The following is a 19,406-nucleotide window of genomic DNA, read 5'->3' on the forward strand; positions in this document are numbered from 1 at the left end:
TGGGAGAGAGACAGAAGGTCTTCCAAGGTTTTCCCTCTATCGCCTTGTTCGTAGACTTAGTGAAGCATGCGTATATGTCATCTGACTGAATGTCGACATTCCTGAGAGTTCCTATCATCTGAGCGCCAACTATGGATTGGATAGCGTTCGGAAGAAATTGAGAAATGTGAGCTCCAGAGTTTGAAATTACTTGCACCAACAGAGCAGGAAGAGGGAAACAAAGCCATTCGATGTGTCTCAGACTCATATAATAATTTCAGTGGGCTTGAATATATCCTTGAATCGCCATTCCTGAAGTTCAGCGTCCGAAAGCATCCGAACTGTGACGTTATCAGGAATATCAAACGATTTGCGTATGCGTTCATACACATTTTTGTATCCATCGTGATCTATAGGTTCAGGAGATGAACGTGGAGACATGATCGAGAAGATTGAGATGATCGCTGTAAGAGTAGAAGGATGGTTATCTTTAGGGTTTCTTCCCTCCGAGTTCTTTCCTGGGAAATATAGAGTAAAGTTTGAAATGAGAATTATTTTGAATTAGAACTAGTTAAATGAAAAGTAAAATTCCTGAATCGAGTGCTTTACTCGGTAATTGTGTTTGCATTAAATTTCAAATGTAGGTTGTCAGGAGATTGGACGATCGTGTACCTACGAACCGCCTCGATCTACGAAGAATGACAGCTTTGGGCGAAATTTTTGGCATTGAAGAGTCGGCCCAAGGTTCGAGTGAATAAGCATGCCTCATCCGTTCGAAGCTTGGGCCAGGGGGCATTTGTTGAGCCCAAAATATTTGGCCCAAAGTTCTTTCCTCATTTACCGAATATTCAAAATGGATCGTTTTGATCTGCAGAAGCTCCGAAGGCAGAAGCTACTAGTCAGAGGCGGTCTGCGCCTCTGACATCCGAATACCTAATTTAAAATCAACGTATTTTGGAGGGAAATTTAGTTATTTTTCCTCCACCAGTCAAGGGTTCGGTTGAACCAACTAACCACTTTACATTTTTGTTCTATAAATATGAGATTCTTATTCAAACAAAGGCATCAAAAAATTTACTGACTTAGCCATCAGTTTGTCTTTCTTGTAGGTATCCCCGACGAGTCAAAGGCGATCTTCATCACCGGAGCAAGATCGGAAAACCACCTATTGTTGGCTCATACCTCCAATTATAGAAAGGCATATTGGTCGCATCAACAACAACATACTTTTTTCATTGAGAATGTGATGACACTCTGAGCAACTAAGAACAAAAGAAACTAAGAAAATATGAGCTATTTGAATTTTGGTGCCTTTTTATTTTATTCCAGCTAATGTCTTTCTTCGGTGGTCTATGATTGTTGCAGATCTTGCTATATGTTGAGGTATTGGTTCGTTGGCGAGTAGCCTACCACAATCCATATGAGCTTAGACATAACCTGACATAGAAGACCGTTGTTCAAAACCAGACAAAAAGGAAAAACCAACAAATAATTAAAATCCAAATTCTGTCATTTTCACGCACTCTATGCTTGAGGCACTTTCAAATATGAAGGGATTTCATTATTGATTTATCTAATATCTCCAATTAGGAATGAGCATCTGTACCCTTAAAGTTTTAAATTTTATTGTAACCAATACAAGAAAATGGTCAACTTTTCTATCTAGTTCTCCCTATATAATTCCAGCACCACATTCAATAATGTAATACACAGATACCAATTATTGTTAGTCTCTGATCAAAATACTCCCTTCAGTTCAAGTATGCATACCTTGAGAAAGTTTCATTAGCATAATGCATATGCATTATGAGTTTTCATACTTATTAAATTCAAGTTAGTGACAAGACCTTTGAGCTTTGTGTTAATCTAGAAGAGCCCACTTTGGCTGCGCCTGCAGAGGAGACAGAGAAGGGTCTCTGCTTCCTCTCCAACCTTGACTAGAATACAACCGTGATTGTTCGCACTATCTACTGCTTCAAATCAGATTCGAAGGGCTATGAGGAAGCTGAGGAAGTTATCAAGAAGGCCTTGTCAAATGTTTTAGTTCTAGCTGGAAGGTTAACTATTAGTTCAGCAGGGAAAATGATAAGTGAATTGTATTGGGGAAGGTGTTGTTTTTTTTAGGCTGAAGCTAACTGTTCTATTGAAGAGATTGGTGACATAACAAAGCCTGATCCTAAAAGCTGGTTTATGAGATTCCTGATGCCAAAAACATACTCGAGATTCCTCCTCTAGTTGCTCAGGGTTTGCATAACTTGAATGTTTTCATTAGTTTTTACTTGTAGATTTGAGTATTTGAAGTTTCATTAACTAGAATTCAAATAAGATAACGTATGTGATTTGATTTGAGCTTTTCCATGATTCATTTTTTTATGAAAATGAATGACAAGGATTGATTAACAGTGTTCCAGCTATGAAGTTCAAGTATTATAACAAAAAAGTTTCTTCTTTTTTGTGGAATGAGTTTAGTTATATCAGAGTTCACTTCTTAAGTTTATCTTTCTTTTTTACAATGGTCTTATTTTTAAACTACACGTGACTAAGTTCAAACGAGGAGGCTTTGTACTTGGGCTATATGCATGAACCATAGTATGTTTGATGGGATTGGAGCTATGGAATTTGTGAACTCATGGGGTGAGACTGCAAGAGGCTTACCCTTAAATGTCTCTCTCCAATTCTAGATAGAAGCATACTTTAAGCAAGTAACCCTCCAAAAATAGAGTATTCTCATGATGAATTCAGCGAGTTTCAAGATATCTCAGTTAGAAACCAGCAAGCTCTGTGAGGAAGAAATGCTTTATAGGTCCTGTTTCAATCCTGAAAACTTGAACAACTTCAGAAAAAAGCCAGAGAAGATGACGTTCAAGACAAGTGCACAACATCTGAATCACTCTCAGCCTTTGTATGGAGAGCGAGAACTGAGTCACTAAAGATACAACCTGATCAGAACACAAAGCTCCTGTTTGCTGTTATTGGCTGGTCTAAATTTGAGTCACCAATCCCAAAAGGAGATTCGATGTTAAATAAACGAATGCTTTCTGCTTCAAATCCACTATCTTTCGCGGTTGACCAAGTTCAAAAGGCAGTTAATATGGTTAATGATAGTACTTAAAAGAGCTCTGCTATTGATTACTTTGAAATGACAAGAGCCAGGCCTTCTCTTGCTGTAACTCTTTTGATCACAACTTGGTCTTACACCAATGATTTCGGTTGGGGAGAGCCTTCCATACCAGGAAGTGACCAAGTTCAAGAAGTGATTTCGTTCCTCTCACATGGGAAAAAGAGGAAAAACATAAATGTTTTATTGGGTTTGGCAGAATCATCCATGAAAGTCTTTGCAGAACTAATGCAGATTTGAACTATATCTATCTATATGTTACCTATGAACCTCTTTTGAGGCATTATCTGATACACCAGCCCAACTAGTAAGCCCAATTGCTCTGGACCCGAACTGTGAATGGGCCACAACCCAACCAAGAGGTTACCAGCATTGAAGAAGGAAACAAGGAGGTTGAACACAGCAAGGGAAGAGCACGCGTGAAGCCAAGGTGGATGAGGGACTACGTGATGTTCTTGGAGCGTTGAGAGGAGAGAGAGAGAGAGAGAGAAGTAACCGATTCAGTTAGGGGAGAGATAATTGTAATAACAGTATAAATAGTTAATTGTAAACAATGGGATTTTTTAAGTTGATTAATGAAATAGCTTTGTGCTGGTGGAGACTAGCTCTGTCTCGAAGAGAGCCGTTCATTACTGGTGCTTTCATTGATTTGCCTTACCATGAAGAACGACGAAATTGCAGCTCTTCTGCAAGCATTGGACCTCAAATGGGAGCAACAGTCGGAAGCCCAAATGGAGAATTTCAAACTTCTTCTGGAGCAACACATCGCGAAAACAGAGGAGAAGTTCGCTCAGGTATCTCAATCTTCTTCTCCAAGCTCTGGTCGGGAGGGGAGTACTGGCCGGGAATCGGGGCTTGTGGGGGGACGCCGTTCGGACACTGAAATAGATACAAGGGATATGAACTCGATTCTCAAAACTCTGCGAGTCAAGATACCTCGGTTTGATGGTTCGGGTGTGGATGATTGGGTCTATAAGATCAACAAGTTTTTTGATCTCCATCGTGTGGAACCTGCGATGCGGCTATCTGTGGTCGTCTTTCACTTGGATGGGGCACCATCATCCTAGTTTCAGTGGATGGAAAAGGGAGGATCATTTGTCGACTGGGAGACCTTTCTTCGAGCATTACAGTTGCGTTTTGGAACATCTATTTACGATGACCCCTTGGGTCGAATTTCCAAACTAACTCAGACTGGTAGAGTGTCGGATTACCGTGCGGAGTTTAAATCACTTATGCCAAGGATTACAGGAGTCCAAGAATCTATGTTTCTGAATTTTTTTATTTGGGGACTAAAGTTGTAGATTAGGCGGGAGCTCTTGATGGCCAAACCACTTGATATTGCTGATGCTATGGCTAAGGCCCAATTGTTTGAGGATCGACATGATGATTTGATGGGTCAGGGACGTGTTGATTTCGGCCGCTCGGGGTGGACACAACGCACGGGAGCAACATTCCACGAACCAGTAGCTGCCTCACCATCAACGGTAAAACACAACCCAGTTTCCACAAGAGGCATTTCCTCGAAATCCAGTAGCCCAGGTAATCAACAATTGCCCATCAAACGACTGTCTCCTGCTAAGATTAAGGATCGTAGAGATAGAGGACTTTGCTTCACTTGTGACGAGAAATTCAATTTCGGGCATAAATGTAAAAATCGAATGCTCATTTTGTGTGGACAAGAAGACGATGACTGCGAGACAGATATGGAGGCCGAATTGCAGGAGATAGAAGAGATAACTGAGGAAGAAGTGAGCCTCAACTCCCTTTCGAATTCAATGAACCCGAGGATCTTCCGTATTATGGCAAAACACGGTTCCGAAGTATTGGAGGTCCTTATTGACACAGGCAGCAACAACAACTTCATTCAGGAGGCCTTGGTAGCTAAGTTGAACCTGCCTTGTGAGGATACTAAACGGTTTCGGGTGTATATGGGTAATGGAAACTTTTTACTGTGTTCCAAAGTTTGTAAGGGAGCTGAGTTGATTCTCCAAGGGCATCGTTTTGAGGTTGATTTGTTTGTGTTGCCCATTTGCAGGTTGGATGTAGTTTTGGGGATGCAATGGTTACAAACGCTAGGACCCTGTATACACGATCACAATGCGCTAACAATGGAATTCTCTTGGCAGGGAAAGATAGTGAAGTTTGCTGGCTCAACCGATACCTCCCCACAGCGACTCTCTTACACGCAGTTTCACGCCTTGCTACGGGACAGCGAGGTTCAAGATGTGTATAAGGTGGCCCCATTGTCAGAGAAACCGACTTGTGGGGGTGAGGAATTAGGGGAATTGGAGACTCACTTTCCAGCACAAGGAAAGGGATTACTCAGTGAGTTTTCAGAGGTCTTTGCCGAGCTAACACAACTGCCTCCTTATCGAGGAATCGATCATCGAATTTTCTTACAACCCGGTTCAAAACCAGTCAACGTGAGGCCCTACCGTTACCCATATTTTCAAAAGGACATAATAGAAAAGCTCATCAAGGAAATGAGTGATTTGGGGTTTATTAGGCCAAGCACCAGTCCTTACTCGTCCCCGGTATTGTTGGTTAAGAAAAAAGACGGATCATGGCAATTTTGCATAGACTACCGAGCACTTAATGAGATTACAGTCAAAGACAGATTTCCCATACCAACAATAGATGAATTGCTCGATGAATTGGGAGCTGCAGAATTTTTCTCAAAACTAGATCTTAGAGCCGGGTACCACCAGATTCGAATGAATCGCAACGACATCCACAAGACCGCCTTTCGTACCCACGAAGGCCACTATGAGTTCATTGTCATGCCCTTCGGTCTCACAAATGCCCCCTCAACATTTCAGGCAGCGATGAATCAATTGTTCAGACCTCACCTTCGGCACTTTGTTATTGTTTTTTTGACGACATACTGGTTTACAGTAACACAGTTCAGGAGAAAATTGACCACCTTCGATCGGTGCTGCAGTTGTTAAAAGATCACAACTATTTCGTCAAAGGCAATAAGTGTCAATTCTTTCAGACAACTATTGAATATCTGGGACATTTGGTATCATCACGAGGTGTGAGAGCCGATCCGGCCAAGATCACAGCCATGGTAGAATGGCCGGTACCGAAAATAGTTAAGCAACTGAGGGGATTTCTTGGGCTCATAGGGTACTACCGCAGATTTGTCGCACAATACGCCACCATTGCCGCCCCCCTCACGGAGATGTTAAAGAAAGACAACTTCAAATGGACAACCGAAGCTGCTATGGCCTTTGATACTCTTAAGTCGAAGATGACAGAGACACCCGTTTTACGGCTTCCAGACTTTTCCAAGGAGTTTATCATTGAGACTAATGCATCAAATGTCAGAATTGGCGGAGTATTGATGTAAGAGGGACATCCAGTCGCGTTTTTCAGTAAGAAGTTGGGACCACGGTTCGCAGGGGCTTCAGCGTATAGTTGGGAAATGAGGGCCATTGTTGAGGCTGTGACTAAATGGAGACAATACCTATTGGGTCAGCATTTCACCATCCGCACGGATCATAAAAGCTTGAGGGAGCTGCTTACACAAGTGATTCAAACCCCCGAGCAGCAGCAATTCCTCTGTAAATTGTTGGGTTTCCAGTTCTCTATTGAGTATAAGGCAGGTAGCGCGAACTCAGCGGTAGTCGCCTTGTCTCGAAGGCACGAAGGGGTACAGTCAACCGTTTACATGGCAGTAAGTTCGGGCTGTTTCGACTTTCTGGATACACTGAAACAGGAAAATATAATTTGCCCAGATTTGAGGAGGTTACATGACCAGTGGGACAAGGGCGAATTGGAGAGGGGATTGTACACCATACGTGACGGAATACTGTATTTCAGACACAAATTCTTCATAAGCGCACACTCTAGTTTGAAACCTCAATTACTACAAGAATTTTATGCATCTTTGAGTGGAGGGCACGCGGGTGTCGAAAGAACATACCGACGGCTGGGAGCAAATTTTTACTGGGTGGGTATGCGTAAGGAGGTACGCCAATTTGTTCAGGCTTGTTTTGTTTGCCAGACGATGAAGTATTCCCCAGCTGCCCCATATGGACTACTACAGCCACTAGAGCTGCCCGAGAGAGTCTGGGAGGATTTGGCAATGGACTTCATTGTTGGGCTACCAAATTCCAACGGGATCACAAACATTCTGGTTGTCATTGATCGTTTGATGAAATACGCTCATTTCGACGCTTTGCCTAACCACTATACAGCCACGAAAGTTGCAGAACTCTTCACAAATATGGTGATTCGTTTACATGGATTACCTCGCACAATTCTTTCAGACCGGGATCCAATTTTTACAAGTGCCTTTTGGCAGAAGTTATTTGAGTTGATGGGCACTAAACTCAAAATGAGCTCCGCATATCACCCGCAAACAGATGGACAAACGGAGGTCACTAACCGTTACTTAGAACAGTATCTCAGAGCTTTCACAGCGGAGAATCCCAAGAAGTGGAGTCGGTTTCTGTCTTGGGCAGAATATCACTACAATACTAGTTTCCATTCATCAATTGGCATGACACCTTTCCAAGCAGTTTACGGTCGCCTGCCTCCAACGATTCCGGCTTATACACGGGGAGAGACGTCCATCTAAGCGGTAGAGGAAGACCTCCTTTCACGTGATAACATCCTCCAGCAACTGCGCATTAATTTGCAGCAAGCCCAAAATCGCATGAAGCAGAAAGCTGATAGGAAAAGAACCGATATTGAGTTTAACATAGGGGATTTGGTGCTTGTCAAGTTGCAACCATATCGACAGACTACAGTTGCTCACCACTTGAATTCGAAGTTGTGCCGTAGGTACTTTGGACCATTTGAAGTAATCGGCAAAGTAGGTCCAGTAGCATACGCTCAAACTACCACCTGGTAGTCGCATTCACCCAACATTCCACGTTTCACTGCTCAAACCATACATTGGAGACACACCTCGGCGATACTTTCCTTTACCAAAATTGAGCGTGGCAAACCACCCCCTTATGACTCCCTCGGCAATCTTGGCTACTAGAACTATAAGGATGAATGACAAGGAGGTCCGGCAGGTCTTGGTGCAGTGGACTTTGAGCTCACTTGAAGACGCCACTTGGGAAGACTTTTCCAAATTCGTGAAGCTATACAATCTGACCAACCTTGAGGACAAGGTTGTTTTCAGAGAAGGGGACAGTGATACACCAGCCCAACTGTAAGCCTAATTGCTCTGGACCCAAACTATGAATGGGCCACAACCCAAGGAACAATAGAGGAGCAGCCCAACCAAGAGGTTACCAACATTGAAGAAGGAAACAAGGAGGTTGAACGCAGCAAGGGAAGAGCACGCGTGAAGCCAAGGCTGATGAGGGACTACGTGATGCTCTTGAAGCGTTGAGAGGAGAGAGAGAGAGAAGTAACCGATTCGGTTAGGGGAGATATAATTGTAATAAGAGTATAAATAGTTAATTGTAAACAATGGGATTTTTTAAGTTGATTAATGAAATAGCTTTGTGCTGGTGGAGACTAGCTCTGTCTCAAAGAGAGCCCTGCATTATTATCTATTGAACAATGTATCATTAGTAGGATCCCAGGCCTTGGATTTGGTTGGAAAAGGAATAAGGTCTTATTATTCATCAATTCAATGAAAAAAAATTGATTACTCTCTTGAACACCAAGGCTCTGTGACTGAACTTGCAAAACCATTTTCTTATTTGTCTTTCCATTTTGTAATTTTCTTAACTCTTTATCTTCTCCTGTATCCCATGAAATTTTAATTATTATACTTTTTTTCTTTTATAGGCTATGATAACTGCTTATACTCGAAAAATGTTATTAAATTCATATTATTAAGTATACTGCTTTGTGTCATGGTGAATTTGTATTACCATAAAATAGTATAATGGAATAATACTAGCAGAATTAGATGTTCTTTACTCGTACTCTCTTTTTAGCATAGATTCAAATTTTCATTTTGTTTTCTACTCAAGATTAATGAATGGGCCAATCAAAGTACCTTGGATATGATATCTTGTTTGATATCTGGTTGTTCAATTATATCATATCATAATATATTCAACTTGTAAGTAGATATAAAGTATGCATACCCACAAAACAAAAAAAGCAAAATAATAAGCATGAAATCATTTTAACGAACCAGTAATAAAATTCTAAATGGAAACCCAAATAAACTAATAAATATTCCAAAAATACAAAGTACTAGAACACCAAAATAACACTACTAAAATTAAGAGGAAGAGATCGAATTAATCAGCCAAGAACCATACTTTGAAGAAGTAAAGACAAAAGCTTGTGCCTTATTTGTTAACTTAGGAAGATACTCTCACCATAAGTAGCAAAGTAGAAAACCTACTCCCATGGACATATATTTTGGACCCTTCCACTATCACTCCTGGGATCATAAAAGGCCAGAGTACTACGAGATTTTGATTCGAGTAAGAGGTTACCATTATGTGATACACCTAATGGCTGGAATGTATTTCTAGGAGAGGATGGCAAAGATCGGTTAACCATGTCCAAAGAAATATGTTTAGTCCAAGAATTTGAGACACCATATTTCTTCATGACCCATATCTCAATACATGATGACCATAATGATGGTGAAGTGAGCAGAGATAGGCAGCCACACAAGTTATAAATACCTCTAACCAAATTTAAAGATGAAGGGGGATTAATGAGCTTAAATTGCTCGCTACTTAGATCAAAAGCTACTACCCCATCAGAAAACATCTTAACCAAATTTTCTTGTCTAAGTTGTGGCGTACAATAGTGATTGGCCAATGAATAGAGCCGCTAACAACAACGGAAGTCGTACCATTGATCGAAAAGATACGCAACATGGTAGAATCATAATCTTGATCTGAGGAAAACAGGTCAGGCATGACCATAGTTTTCCATGAATTGCTTTTCAAACTATACACTGAAACTTGCTCGAGTGTTTTGTAAAAATGCTCACATGTTTGAAAGAGGTTACTACACTTGCGTGTTTTTGTATCTTTACCTCCACACGCAGCCACCACTTTGAAATCATTGGTCAATGGTTCGTACCCAAAGCCATACAGAGTAAGTAGTGGAGAAAAACTACCAGGTTCAAATGGAGTATATGGGGATGGAGGGAGTTTCTTATGCTTTTCGATTGTTGGGTTCCAAAGATAAACACAATTATGAATTTTTTCTACCCAACAAATCAAACCATAAGGACTACCCACAAAGGCCATTGCCATATTCTCCCTCCTCAACTTGTAAATGGGGAATACCTTAGACCAAATCTCATGGAAGTTTTCCGATCTACGGAATGAGCATAACATTCCACAATATTCGTAAGGCTATTTAGGATTTTTACCCCCCAAACTATTACCACTACCGTATCGTGCCCCCTAATTTTTTCAGGCCGTTAAAAATTCCCCCCGAAATATTCACAGTAATGTAAAGAAGGACTTCCCTTAACTTTCAACACATGTGGCTAACAAAAGGCTGACATGGCTCTTTACATGCTGATGTGTCTTGGCCATATCAGCGTCATGTGTGTAATTTTAAATTAAAAAATCTATAATCATATTAAAAATTAATGAATTAAACACTAAAAAATAGAATTAATAAATTAAACCATTTTTTATACATTAAAAAAATAAAAACCATATTTAAAAACAATAAAATTACATTGGTTACGAGCTTAGATGCATGCTCTTCCGACCACGCTCACCGAACCAGGAAAAAGTTGGTTTGATAAATTTCGAAAGCATTCAATCCATTCTTGGGATCAACTGTCCAAAGAGTTCAAGAAGCAGTTCCAAGCTGCAAGGAGCATCAAACCTAAAGCTTCGACCCTGACCAACGTGAGACAACAACCAAGTGAATCACTGAAGAGTTACCTGGCAAGGTTCCATATAGAAGCAGCTCGAGCTCGAAACATCGATGATACCGGTCATCTCATGGCTGTACGAACTGGAGTACTACCAGGGAGCCCTCTTTGGGATGATATACAATAGAAGCCTGTGAGAACAATAGTCGAGTTTACTACTCAAGCACAGAGGTTTGTCAATGTAGAAGAGGCAAGATCAGCTCTTAAGCTGGCTCCGCCACCATCAATAACTACAACGACAAACATTAACTCTGCCACGACCTCAGTTGCGCCTTCCACAGCATAACCGTCTGGAGACAATTCTTCCAAGAGGAAGAAGAATGATGGAGACAACCCTGATAAGGACGGGGGAAAGAAAAAGAAATGAGATAAACACTTCTCTATTTATATCGTGTATACTGAGCTCACAGATACACGTGAGAACATATTTGTCATGAATGAGAACCAGGTTCCTTTCAGGCGACCTAAGAGAATGAGAAATCAATGAGTCAAGAGGGATTCAAATAAGTTCTGTAGATTCCACAGAGATGTAGTACATACGATTGAGGAATGCAGAGCACTTAAAGACGAGATCGAAGGCTTGATCTCGAGAGGCTACCTCAGGCAATATGTCTGGAACCAGAATCAAGCCCAAGCTCCACCTAATCAAATGGCAACTCCGGCCCATCCTACCCAACAACCTGCAGCACCACCTGTCAGGGAGGATCATCGACCTCCCCCAATCGACAATAACTATCGCGGGAGGTCCGCACATCGCAGAATCGAGCATAAATGCCCAGAAGAGATATGTACATGAGCTCAAAACAGGAGATGGATCTCCCTACGTACCCGAACCTCGAGCTCCGAAACAACAAATGGTAGAATCCCAACCAATAAATTTCACCAAAGATGACACTTCACACGTCCAGTTTCCTCATAATGATCCCCTGGTCATAATGTTCCAGCTCGCCAACAAGAGGGTTCTCCGAGTCCTAATTGATAATGGGAGCTCGGTCAACATCCTTTACAAAGCGACTTTGGAAAAGATGGGACTGACAATTCGAGACCTCAAAGCATGTGCCACAACATAATATGGATTCTCAGGAGAGGGAATTTCAAGCACAGGGTCCATCGAACTCTCAGTAACCTTGGGAGACTATCCAGTCTCGGTAACCAAGATGTTGGAATTCATTGTCGTGGACACTCCATCGACTATAATGTTCTGCTCGGGAGACCAGCCTTGATCGGCTGGGGGCAGCCACATTTGTTAGGCACTTGACCCTCAAGTTCCCAACACCTAGCGGTATCGGTACATTGAGAGGCGATCAGCTAGCAGCTCGGGAATGCTACAACATCTCCATGAAGGGTAAAGGCCAGGCTAGTGGGCATGCCTTGGTCATTATTGAGGAGACCAATGAGAAAATTTACGAGGTCAAAGATGAAATAGACCCTAGAGTGGAAGAGGATAGGGCCAAACTCAGACCCATTGAAGAGCTAGAAGACATTCAGCTCGATGAGAAAGACTTCACTAAGGTGGTGAAGATTGGGAATAATCTCACAAAGGAAGAAAAATAGCAACAAATCTACTTCTTAAGCGAAAATCAAAATGTGTTTGCGTGGTCACACTCAGATATGACTGGGATCAATCCCAATGTTGCGGATTTTATAGCTACGCAAGTATACCTAATCGCAATTTGTAATAAATCTCGATAAGAACGAGTATCGTTCCATGAAGACTGATTTATCAATTACCAAATAATTAATTTCTAGTGTCTATTTGGCTAATGAAAACTGGATTTGTGAAAATTGAAAACAAGAAAACAGAAATAAATGAAAATTGCAAAAATCAAATAATAACAAGAACACAAGGATTAAATTCACTATGAAACAATTAGGAACCCTAATCTTCTCTACTATCCACTCTATTATTCTTTAATGCAAGTACTACTGGAATTCTTCTCACTGAAATGATAGGCAACCAAAGTGTTATCTATCCGGGTTAAGAAATAGTAAACTTGACCTAATGTGAATTCCCTGTATTTCTATGGTCAATTCAAACAATAGGAAGCAATGAATACAGCCCTAAATCACATAAACCAATTTGATACTCTCGTTCTAAATTGAAATCTATGTCTATTCAATTTTAGCATATTTAAATCTCACTTTTCAGATTTTGATTCAAATTCATAAATCATTGTAAAATGTAAAATGTGTGCGGTCAATCACATACACAATAAACCCAAATTGAATAGATTTCAGATGAAGAAGAAATAGATAAATCAATTAAATCATAATAGAGTTTCAAGATAGTCAATTAGAAAACATAAATAACAATTTAGTTCATAAACATGACTAAATCAAATATAAACATAGAATTTAACATAGTCTAAATCAAAAGGTAAAGAAAAAGAACTCTAGGTTTTTGTTTCTTCTCTAGCCTCCTTCTTGCTTAATCTGATCTCCTTCTCCTAAAAATGTCATTAAGGAAGATTTTATAGACCCTAATTAATTTTTGCATGAAAAGACAAAATTGCCCCTGAAAATTCCCCAAAATTCTGTTTCCGTACAGACCCTAGCACTGGGGCGCCACGAGATAGCGCTGAGGCACTGTATATTAATCACAAAACACGTTTCTGGAAAATTTATAGCGCTTGGGCGCTACTTTATACAGAATAAAACTGAACTCGTCCCGAACAGCCTGCAACGTCATCTCATTGTATTTTGATCATAACTCTTTCGATATAATTCTGAATTGAATGATTCAAAAAGCTATGGAAAACTAAGAAAAAATTATACAACTTATATTTATAGAAGTATTTCCAAAAAGTGAAGAAAGCATTGTCAAAATGCGGCTTGAAGTCTCAAACTTGTGTTATAAAGCATAAACGACATGTGTTGAGCATCTTCAATGTAGTATTTTCCACACATAATGTCTTGAAACTTAACAATCAACACTAAATCCATCTTATTCATCATATTTAACATGTTTCTTCTTATCTCACTCCATATTATGTACTTGACCATTAAAACCTGAAACAAGAAGAAAACAAGCATAAATCTGCACTAAACAATCTTAAATAACTAAAAACATAACATAAAACAATCTCTAAAACAAACATAAAATGAACCTAACACCCAATATTATAAGCCATGCATTAAATATCAACAATAGCTTCCCTCCTAATGTAATGACCCAACTACTCTAGACTTTGGACCATTAATGAAAACTACACATAGACCCTATTCCTTAACAAAACTTACAAGTGAAAAGATCATAACTTTATTAAAACTTGTAAAAACAAATTTTAAACTTACATAAAATCTCAAGTAGGATATGGGATCCCATTGTTTTAAAAACAAAACATAACATAATGGTAATTAAAAAGAGATTGCATATATAAGTGCGGAAAAATACACATAAAACCATAAGTAAAGACTTCATCCTCGAATCAAAACTCTCGGCTCTTTGAATCCATTCTGCCTCAATACACATTCCCAAAGCTTCCAAGAACCTTTCCCGCCACTAAAGCTATTTTCCTGCACATATAAACATAAAAGGAGTGAGCCTAATGCCCAGCAAGGAAAATATAACACATAAACCATATACATAAATTTCATAAAGAAACATAAAACATATCATAACACTTATGTCACATACATACTATAATGGCCATTATTACTTGGGGTCCCATAAACTAAACAAGTCATATGCCCATTAGATTAGTGGGGTCTTGCTAGCTAAGTAAGTCATATGCCCATAATCTATTTGGGGCTTGTTAGTTGTATAGGTCATATGCCCAAGTCTACAAGCATACTTAACATAGCAATTTTCATAACACATATTCATAAGATAACATATAACACATAAATCCTATCCTATTTTCCTTACCAAAATAACTGAGATATGAGAACTGATTTGGGACCTTGGAACACTCCTAAAAACCATTTATAATAGGGTGAGTATATTGAAGAAAAGGGATTAAACTGATGAAGGAACTATACTATCAAAATATACTTACCAAAAACCTTGTGCTCAAGAACTTTGATTTCCTAACCAAAAATAGGAATAAGGTTAGAATGAGTAGAAGACTATGAGAACTTTAAAGAATATAATACAGAAATGGACTAGAGTTTGGGATACCTTGAGTACTTCTATGATCAATCTAAACCTTGAACCGAAATGTGAATAGAACCTTACTTCCCAAGTGTTTGGTAAGCTTATAGTGATCAAGCTTATAATTCCCAACCCAAGTGTTTACACTCTCACACTAACCTAGCAACTTGCAGCCTCTGAACTTAGAGTAATAGATGAATAAATGGCTAGGTACTAGGTCCTATTTATAGAGTTTAGGAATGAAAAGATCTTCATTTAACTTGAATAAAAATAATGGCTTTTTAAATGAAAATCATTTGAATTATCGTTCAGCAGAGGCTGAAGACTCGTTCAGAAAGATGCTGGACTTATCAAGAGGTTAAGGATTTGAATGAGAATGTTTTTGAAAACTTTCAAAAATTCACTGAAGGAGGCGATATATCGCCCCCTGTAGGCGATATATCACCTGGGCCAGTATGCCCGAGGCAATCGTGCAACGTTTCATGTTTTTCGTATCTTCGTGCTGCGATATATCGCCCCCTATAGCTGCGATATATCGGCATACGCTGAATATTTAAACACGAAATTACACATTTTTAGCTTAATTTGAATTGAGTAAACAGCCTTGACTAAGCCCTTTAACGTTTTCAAAGCTGCTGATTGACCCTATGATATTCAAATTTTAACCTTAATAAATTTAATCATCAAAATACTTAATCATTATTAAACATACACATGACATGTGCTGTTATCTTATTGGGTCTTATCTAAACCTTATAATATAATAAATATTACCCTCAATATCAGTCATATTAATCAAACCTTAGGTTAAAATTAATATTCCTAAACTATGGGTTAAACTTAGAAAATCTAAAAGTACTACTATGAGTGTCCAAATAAATCCCGGTTTGAACCAAAAATCCACAATCATAACAATAATACTACTATTACTATTATACTACTATCTAACTAGCTAAGTAAAGTTCTTTGGACTCTACACCTAAACAACAAAAAAGAAGACCCCTTGATGATGAGAGGAAGAAAGCCTTGAAAGAGGAGGTTGACAGGCTGAAAGCAAATCTATTTATCAGAGATGCTTTCTACCCTGAATGGACATCTAACCCAGTTTTGGTCCCGAAACTAAACAGCAAGTGGCGAACTTGCATAGATTATTCGGACCTTAACAAAGCATGCCTAAAAGACTACTTCCCTCTGCCTGGAATAGATCAGCTCGTGGATGCCACCTCAGGTCATGACATCATGTCGTTCATTGATGCATATTCTAGATATAACCAGATAACCATGCATGCACCTGACGAGGAACATACGAGCATCATGATAGATGATGGACCCAAAATGGGTACGTTTTAAATATTTAAATCGCAAGCGAACAAATCGTATATATAGTATAGAGTTCGTGTAAGCAAGGATGTCAAACCCAAATGAGTTGTCTAAAATAAAAAAGAAAACTATTTTAAACCAACATTATTAAACTCTAACCTAGCTCCAAAAATTGATGATGAGATATTGTGACAAGAAAATCAAATATAGGCAATAATAAGGAAATTAAAGACAATATATATAACTAAATTAATAATTGTAAACAAGATGGTAGAAGAAAGATTATTAAGATAATAGAATCCACAAAATATAAGTTCAACAATATTTATAAGTACATCGATTCCCAAGTTTTATTAATAGTGGAAATTAATCAAACTATCACTTATTCAAATTAGATATTCTATTTAAGCACAAGTTATTATAGAATTGTAGGATTTATCTTAATTTTTAAAATTATAATTTCAAAGTATTTGATGTAAATCAATCTAATGAAATAACAAATAAATCAATAAAAATTATTTATAAGGCAAAACATAATATTTATATTCTAAGAATTTAATGTGCGCAATTTAATGTCGCACCTTAATAAAAGAATATTATGATTTTGCACAAATGAAAGACAACGTGTAAATATATGCTAACAATAAAAATACATGATATTTAAGATGAAAGAAGATATTTGAAGAAGAAAAATCCATAAACTTTGTTGCACAAATGGGAAATCAACATACAAAATAAATACTATTTTGTTACATATTGTTTCATCATCTCCTTAATAATCTTAAAAAGATTAGAAACTCATAACTGGAACAACAAATACAAACTAAAAATTACAAACATAAATAGGAAAATTTGGAGGAGGAACCTCCAAATTTTTCCTCTAAAAACTCATAGAAAAACGACCAAAAAGAAGAAAAAGATGAAGAGAATGGAGTGGTCTTGAAAGTGTAGCAATTGTGTAGTGTAACCTCCTTCTTAAAATAGTCTCTCAATCCCTTATTTATAGCTGAAAATGATCAATTAATTTAATCAATTTTTAATAAATAAACTGATTAAAATAATTTTTTAGTAAGAAATATTATGGAAAATATGGATTAAAAAGAGTTAAAATGAATAAATGAGGTGTTAGGGAATAAAAAGGGTGTACAATGATTAAGGAATGGGGTAAAATATATATTAATGGAGAAAAGGGTTATATTTGTGTGGAAAAATTGGGGTAATTTCGAATTTGAATTGGTATCAGCACATGGGGGACCCACTAGAATTTTCTATGCATTTTTCGGATAAAAAAAGTGAGGTGTCGCATGATTATTGGCTCAAAATGGTATTTTATTGTGCTTTGCATGTGGTGGGACCCGTAACTCATTTCTTCAGTTGCTGCTCCGCAAGGGGAAAATTGTTGCTTTCGGATTGGGCGAGGCTGGCGGCGGTGGCACACAGACTCGACAGCTGGCGCGAGGAGAGGGCTTCGGGGGACAGCGCCTGTTGGTAGGGCCCGTCCGTGTCAGTGCTCCAGGCGGCTCCAGGCGTGCTGCTCCAGGCTTGCGGCGGCTGGTCGGCTCATGGGGTACAGTTGGGCAAACGACTTGGGCTTGTGGGCCTAGTGGAGGAGAAAGGGCCCAATCTGCGACTGGGCCAGGGGCTGGGTTGTGGTGGCTACTGCTGGGCCGAGGTGGGGGCAGAAAATATGTGGGCTTCAGAAATGACACTTTGTAAACCTGAAACATCCAGAAGACTATTGAAGTGGGTCGTCGAACTCGCGCAATTCGAGATCACATATAACCCAAGAACGACAATAAAAGGCCAGGCTCTAGCTTAATTTATAGTCGAATGTACAAAATCACCAACGAAGAGGTCATAACCCCAGCACGCGAGTTGTGGAGACTTTATGTCAATGGATCTTCAAACGAGAATGGATCGGGGCAGGGATAATCCTAATAAAACCTTCAGGAAACAGGTTTTACTCGGCCTTAAGATTTGGCTTTGAGGCTTCTAACAATGAGGTCGAATACGAAGTACTATTGGCAGGACTTTGAATAGCATCCGAGCTTAAAGCAAAGACTATTCATTATTACAGTGACTCTCAACTAGTAGTCAACCAAGTCCTAGGAGAGTACCAGGCTCGGGGCACAAACATGACAGCATACTTGGAAAAAATCAAGGCAGCATTTGAACGATTCGAGTTTTACGCAATCGAGCAAATACCGCGAGAACAAAACTCGAATGTAGATGCTCTAGCTCGACTCGCAACAACCAAGGAGGTCGACACATTAAACGCGGTACCAGTCGAATGTTAGGGTTTTATGCCCTAATTAAAACCAAATTTCTTTGTAATCTCATTTTATTATCAATAAAATAATATAAATCATTTTTGATTTGGTCAATCACTTTGCTCACATGTTTTATTTTAATGATTATTTGTTTAATATAAACTTATATTAAATCATGAGCATATAGCTAATCATATTTATAGTGACGTAATCACAGCGGAATATAAATATGATTATATGTTCAAAATAAGATAGTCCTAAGATTAGCCAGTGCTCAGGATTTACACTAACTTGTCAATCTACGATATAATCTACTTACACATTGTAGTGTTATGTTCTTTCTAGAACATTAGCAAAGTAGATAAGATCGAATGTATTTGTTACATTGGATTGGACCGATATTGACTTTAGATAGATAAGCAAATGTACCGTTATTATCTAATATAGTCATATCATAATTGACCATAGGTCAATTCAATCTCAATTCGGTGTGGTTAGTGTTCTAATTGATTGTATTATTCAAGTCCTTTGATTTGTTCGTTACCAGCTTACCCTACGGACTAGCCCATACTTACATCTTGGGGATTTGAGTGGGAGTGTTAATCATAGATATGAACATCTATAACTTCTAGATTAAGAAGTGAAATGAAAATCACCTTATAGCTTGGTTCAACGCGTTGAATGATTGAGTACTCATTTCTGTTATTAAAGTTCACGGGAAAATCATTTACAAGGAACTTGGTGGTATTTAAGGAAAAAATACAACGAGGGGTAAAACAATTATTTGTA

At 38.8% G+C, this 19,406-nt stretch overlaps 1 pseudogene; it reads left to right on the plus strand.

Moving 5' to 3' along the window:
* Nucleotides 1–418: 418 nt before the first annotated feature.
* LOC133799408 (omega-hydroxypalmitate O-feruloyl transferase-like) lies at nucleotides 419–3,337 on the plus strand (annotated as a pseudogene).
* Nucleotides 3,338–19,406: the final 16,069 nt, after the last annotated feature.

The sequence above is a fragment of the Humulus lupulus genome, chromosome 9 (assembly GCF_963169125.1).
Source record: "Humulus lupulus chromosome 9, drHumLupu1.1, whole genome shotgun sequence".
In the NCBI taxonomy this organism is placed as follows: domain Eukaryota; kingdom Viridiplantae; phylum Streptophyta; class Magnoliopsida; order Rosales; family Cannabaceae; genus Humulus; species Humulus lupulus.